General features: G+C 38.0%; 1 long non-coding RNA gene across 1 annotated transcript in view; it reads left to right on the top strand.

Annotated features, from left to right (window-relative positions):
- The first annotated feature begins 1,302 nt into the window (after window positions 1–1,302).
- The window catches only part of LOC145547178 (uncharacterized), a 29,879-nt gene continuing 25,181 nt past the window's right edge, over window positions 1,303–6,000 (top strand). The window contains exon 1 of the long non-coding RNA XR_014083626.1: window positions 1,303–1,498. This is a non-coding gene — a long non-coding RNA (uncharacterized LOC145547178). The remainder of the gene's footprint in view (window positions 1,499–6,000) is intronic.

Here is a 6,000-nt window from a genome sequence, read left to right as displayed (position 1 = left end):
CAGGAGAGGTAGCGTTGAATTGGGCCTAGGGATAATAGTGGTGGCATCAGAGGCAGTGAATGGGGAACTTGAACAGTGTTAACTATATGAGAGCACAGGGAATGCTACAGAAACACCAAAGTATCATAGAAATTATGAATACACCAGAGGGTTATGGTATATGCGTGCCATTGGTGATGAGTTCATAGTCGACAGAGGGCAGAGGAAGCTGCATAACTAATCTAGGGAGAAAGCTTGAATAAGGAAGAAAAATGAAGCCTGAGGACTTAACCCTGGAGTATGCCAGTGTTTGGAGTTTGGGGAGAGCAAGTAGATCTAGCAGTAGACAATAAAAAGAAGACATCTATGTAAACGTTCTCATCAGTTCAGTTAAGCCACTCAGTTGTGTCCGACTCTTTGCAACCCCTTGAACTGCAGCACGCCAGGCCTCCCTGTCCATCACCAACTCCTGGGGTTTACTCAAATCATGCCCATTGAGTCAGTGATGCCATCCAACCATCTCATCCTCTGTTGTCTCTTTCTCCTCTTGCCTTCAATCTTTCCCAGCATCAGGATCTTTTCCAATGAGTCAGTTCTTCGCATCAGGTGGCCAAAGTACTGGAGTTTCAGCTTCAACATCAGTCCTTCCAATGAATATTCAGGACTGATTTCCTTTAGGATGGACTGGTTGGATCTCCTTGCAGTCCAAGGGACTCTCAAGAGTCTTCTGCAACACCACAGTTCAAAAGCATCAATTCTTCAGTCCTCAGCCTTCTTTATAGTCCAACTCTCACATCCATACATGACCACTGGAAAAACCATAGCCTTGACTAGACGAACCGTGTTCTCATAACAAAAACAAAATTGTAGCCGTATATGGTGGTGGATGTTAACTAGACTAATTGTGATCATTTTACAATACATGCAACTATCAAGTAATTATACTGTATCCTTAAAACTAGTATAAACTGTGACGATTATACTTCAGTAAAAAAAAAAGAAGACATCTATGGGGTAGAAAATGAGCCAGCGAGGTATGGAAATTAAAAAGGCAAGAAGAAAGTAACCAAGAATGACCATTTATCATCTGTATCAAATACTGCTGAGATTTGAGTAAAAAGGAGACAGATAGGTAGCTGATAGTGGACCTAGCATGATGCATGTCTTTGGTGATTATGAGTGATTGGTGAGTGGATTGGATGGGGCTGAAAACCTCCACTAGTTTCTTGAGAGAACAGAGTTGAGGAATTGAAGACAGGCAGTATTGACAGCTTTTCTAAGGAATTTTGTCATAAAATTGTTTTATATTTTTTTATCCTAAAGGCTAGCACAGAAATGTGGCTATGAATGGAGGGAAGGAGATTCAGTCAAAGCTACAGAACTGGAAGCTTCAAGTATGAGAATCAGGAGGTTTGATAACTTCCTTCTGTGTCCTGCGGACAGTGTGGGATTTTATTACACATAATAAAACCAGCACCTAGAACAAATCAAGGAAGACAACTATGCAGACTTCTGACTGGTTAGTCCAATCACATGCCAGTATGTTTCTAATGAATCTTTCCTTAGCCTAAGTTAATTGAAGTGGAATTTGTGTAATCTAAATAGCCCTGGATGATTGAGTAGTAAATTATAATCAGCTAAACTTTGCAAATATTAACTGTGGGATGTCAAAAACATCAGCAAATTTTGGAGATTCAGACCTGGAATTCATCAACAAGCTCAAAACTATAGTTTCGTAGTTTGGAATAGAGAAGACATAGTGAAATCATTAGTCAAGAAGGAGAATTTCTCAGCTTGTGTGCCCAGGCATGGTAGGAGTATTTTCAGTATGTATATAAAAGAATATTGTAGAATACATACATGTGAAGAACAGCTGAGTAAAGTCCATGGAAGAAAATTTCAAGAAAGGTATTCTAAGTTGTGAAGGAGAACCAAGAATGTAATGTCATAAGATCTAAGGAATGGTCAAGTATTTTAGGGAAGCAACCCACTCCAGTGTTCTTGCCTGGAGAATCCCAGGGACAGCAGAGCCTGGTGGGCTGCTGTCTATGGGGTCACACGGAGTCAGACATGACTGAAGCGACTTAGCAGCAACAGCAGCATACATTGCCAAGTGTGTCAATTTTTTTCAAAGAGATTGATTATGATAAAACCAGTGGGCTTGACAGTGAGGATCTTTGAGAAAGCAATTTTAGTTTAAATAGTAGAGATGAAAGAGGGATGAGATTATCAGGTTAATGTGTACATTGACAGAGAGGAGATAGCAAGGGAGAAGTAATTTAAGTGAAAGGACAGAGAAAAATGGTAACTAGAGGGAAAACTTAGAATGAAAGAGAAGAATCTTAAATAGTATTGATGGGGGAGCATATTTGATGACTATAGGGGAGCTGGGGAGAAGGAGAGACTGAAAAGCAAACAAGTAATGGATATAGCAAGGATATGAATGCCAACAGGGGAGAAAGAGTTAGCATTAGATGTCTCCATTGCTTTCCTTCAAATAATTTCATCAGTACCATCTTTCTAGATTCCATATATATGCATTAGGATATGATGTTTGTTTTTCTCTTTCTGACTTACATCACTAACACAATACTGTAAAGCAATTATCCTTCAATTAAAAATAAATTAATTTAAAAAAAGGGGAAAAAAAGGATGAAGCAGCATTACATGTAGTTATGTGGAACAATCCCCAGTATATAAAACTTTAAAAATAAGGAAATGAACAGTGCATGTAATATTTTTGTTAAAAATAGTATATATTTCAGAAGGAAAAGTTAAAAATTATTTAAAATATTTATGGGTATATATGTATGTGTTTGTGTGCATGTGTATGTATGGATATATATGTTGTGCTTCTGTGTGCATAGAATATCTCTGGGAATAGAAACAAGGAACTAAAAACAGATCTAGGGAGAGGGGTTGTGGACGGGACATGGAGGTTAGGAGATGGGAGATTTACTTTTCTGTGTTTACACTCTGGAATATTTTAGTTTTATAATTGTGAGTTACCAGGTCAAACAATAAACAGATTAAAACCTAGGGTGAAAATTTTAAAAAAAAGTTAGCATTAGAATGAAGGTAGACCATGTCTTTGTTGAAAGTAAAATGACAGAAAAAAAATGCAGAAATATTTTAGGTGAAAAGTGGGAAATTTATGTTTTGAAAATGATAACTAAGAGGAAAGGGACCAGATATAGAAAAATAATGATAAGGCAATAGGTCAGTCAAAGGAGCAAATAAGGTAGATAATTATCCAGAAATGAATAAACAATGCTACTTCCTTCCTTCTGCCACTTCTTCCATTCTCCCCCTCCTTGATTTATGACTAATTTTAGATATATTAAGCACCCAGAGACTGTGCCATCAAAGGGTAGACGAATAAAAGAACAAAAATACTGGATTTTGCTTTGGTATCCAAGAGAGTGACTTTGGATTACACACCACAGAGAACACTTTGCTTTCTCAACACAAGAATCAACCTTTCCAGAATGTTTTCTTGGTATACAAGCAAGAACTGAGGACTATTATTTGGCTGGTGGAAATCTTTCTGTAAGAGATGATTGGTTTTAAAGGACATAGGTGGTTCCTACAGGGCACCCAACTTTGTGTTGCCCTACCCTTGAGATTAGAAAGGGTTTCCCTTAAGAACCATCATCTTCCTTTACAACAGAGACTTGAGATACCAGAAATACTTGCTTCAGAGTATTATAAATGAATATACATATATAAAAATACCATCCATTTGCAAGTTATGGATCACCTTCAAGTTTACTGCTGGTTCTTCATTTGAACTCTGCATCAACAGGAAAACACATTTACTGTGTAGCCTATGACTCTCATACCCTGAGACATTGTAATTGCTCTGCGTTCCTGAGTAATCATTTTCTGATGGGTTTATTGCCACCTCTGCCTTATCAGGGCATGGCACTGTTATGGACCATAGTGATAAATTACCCTTTGGAGAGGGATAAGACAGTGCCACTTTAACAAGTGCAATAAAACACTTTTTATATTGGGAGAGTTCAGTGCATTTTCCATTCATCATACACCCTCAGTGATTTTACACAGATTTTACACTGTTGATTAGCTCATTAGTGGGGTTAATTGGATACATTAACTGGCAGAATTACAGCTTGACTATGAACCAGAGGCTGCAGCATTATAAATGACGGACAAACCGCAGGCATGCATGACCAGCCTGAAGGAAGTTCTTCTCTTTGATTAACTTTCATTAGATTTTAATTTTCCCCCCTCCCCACTCCTGTAATTGGCTCCACATGAATATTTACTATGGGTTGGATAAGTGAATAGATGGCATGAATACATATTTTCAATATCTCCTCTCCTTCTACTATAAGTTTTCCTGAAAAATAATAAGAAAAAAGAGCAGTTTAGGAAAATGATGGAAATAGTCTCCAGGAAATCAAGAAATGAATGTCTAGAAATTCAATAAATTCTCCTCTTTCAAAAACCCTACTTTTATGAATCCTTGATAATACATAGTGTGATTAATTGTCCCCTTATGGACTGCACGTCAATATCACAGGGAAGCTTTTAACAATACAGATTCCTGGACTATACAGCAAACTTATTAAATAAAGACTTATAAAATAGACCCAGGAATCTTTAAAATTAACAAATTCCCCAGCTGATTCTTATACAATGAGTTTTACATTGTGGTTAGAATAGCATGTTAGTTTGTATTGAACACCAAGCAGTGTGAAATATGCACTTAATTAAATGACTATAAATGGATGTGATACCATTTGGAGAAAGGCCAAGGTCTTTTTAAGAAACAATAGAAAATTTTTTCTGAGGTTTAGTTTCCTACCAGACTCAGGCTTTAAGTTTGTTGGAGTCTTTCTGAGTCTCTTCTCCCAGCTTTCTTTAGCTTTTTTACTTCTACTAGTTGTGATTGTCTTTATGAAATTTTTAGTTTTATTTCTTTCCTGAGAGATTGTATCTGTTGCAGTGGAAACTATAAGTATAGAAACAATGTGTGATTTACCTATGTTTTATATAAGATAGTGGTTGGCAGGGGAAAGAACTCTAGACTAGGAATGTGGACCCGGGCTCCAGTCTGAGTTCTGTGCTCTGCGTGTTCAGTCACATTCGACTCTTGGTGACCCTGTGGACTGTAGCCCGCCAGGCTCCGCTGTCTGTGGGGTTTCTCCAGGCAAGAACACTGGAGTGGGTAGCCTATCCCTTTGCCAAGGGATCTTCCTGACCCAGGAATCGAACCAGGATCTCCTGCATTGCAGGCAGGTTCTTTACCAGCTGAGCCACCAGGGAAGCCAGTTCTGTTACTTCCTTTTTAGATACCTTGAGAAAGTTTCAAATTCTCTGGTCCTCAATTTATGATTCTTAAACTGGAAATCAGTCGTATCTGATAGTAGGGTCAGGAAAGGATCAGCTCCAAAGGAGGGGGAGGCAGCTAGTTCATTAGGCAGCTAGTTTGCAAAGTAGCCGGTATAAAAAAAAGGAAGAAAATTTCATGTGGACAACATGTGCAAACCGTGTGGAGAAGAAGGATGTTGGGATTACAGGAAACTTGGTGATGGTTATAGGTCATTCACCCCTACCTGCTACTCTACAGGCAGAGGGGAACAGGAATGAAGCAGACACTGGATGAGGAGAAGGCAGAAGATAAAATAATTATTTGCAGTTGTTGGGGAAAAAAGCATAGGAAAAGAAATGGGGAAGAAAAAATAAAAACAGAAAGCTTTGTCTGTGAATTCTAGGAGAAAAGAAAGCCAGGAGGGCTTGGGAGAGAGAGAAAAATCTCCCTGTTTGATGTAACAGGGAGAGAGAAAGGACTGTTATTAGGAAATCTACATAAAAATGCATGGAAGTGATTACCAAGTTACTGCTTAGTTGGGACTTTGATAAATTATTTAATGAACTGAACCCAAAGGCTGTGTTTACAGTGACTCTAAGTTCTGGAATTCAGTATTGATTTGCATTCCATAATAAAGCTTTTATTATAAAAATGTTTCAAGAGAATAAAGATTGTAACGACAG

The sequence above is a fragment of the Giraffa tippelskirchi genome, chromosome 1 (genome assembly GCF_054371585.1).
Source record: "Giraffa tippelskirchi isolate mGirTip1 chromosome 1, T2T-mGirTip1v1.2.pri, whole genome shotgun sequence".
NCBI lineage: Eukaryota > Metazoa > Chordata > Mammalia > Artiodactyla > Giraffidae > Giraffa > Giraffa tippelskirchi.
Note: the sequence above shows the minus strand (reverse complement) of the source record. Positions and strands in the feature narration are given on the sequence as shown.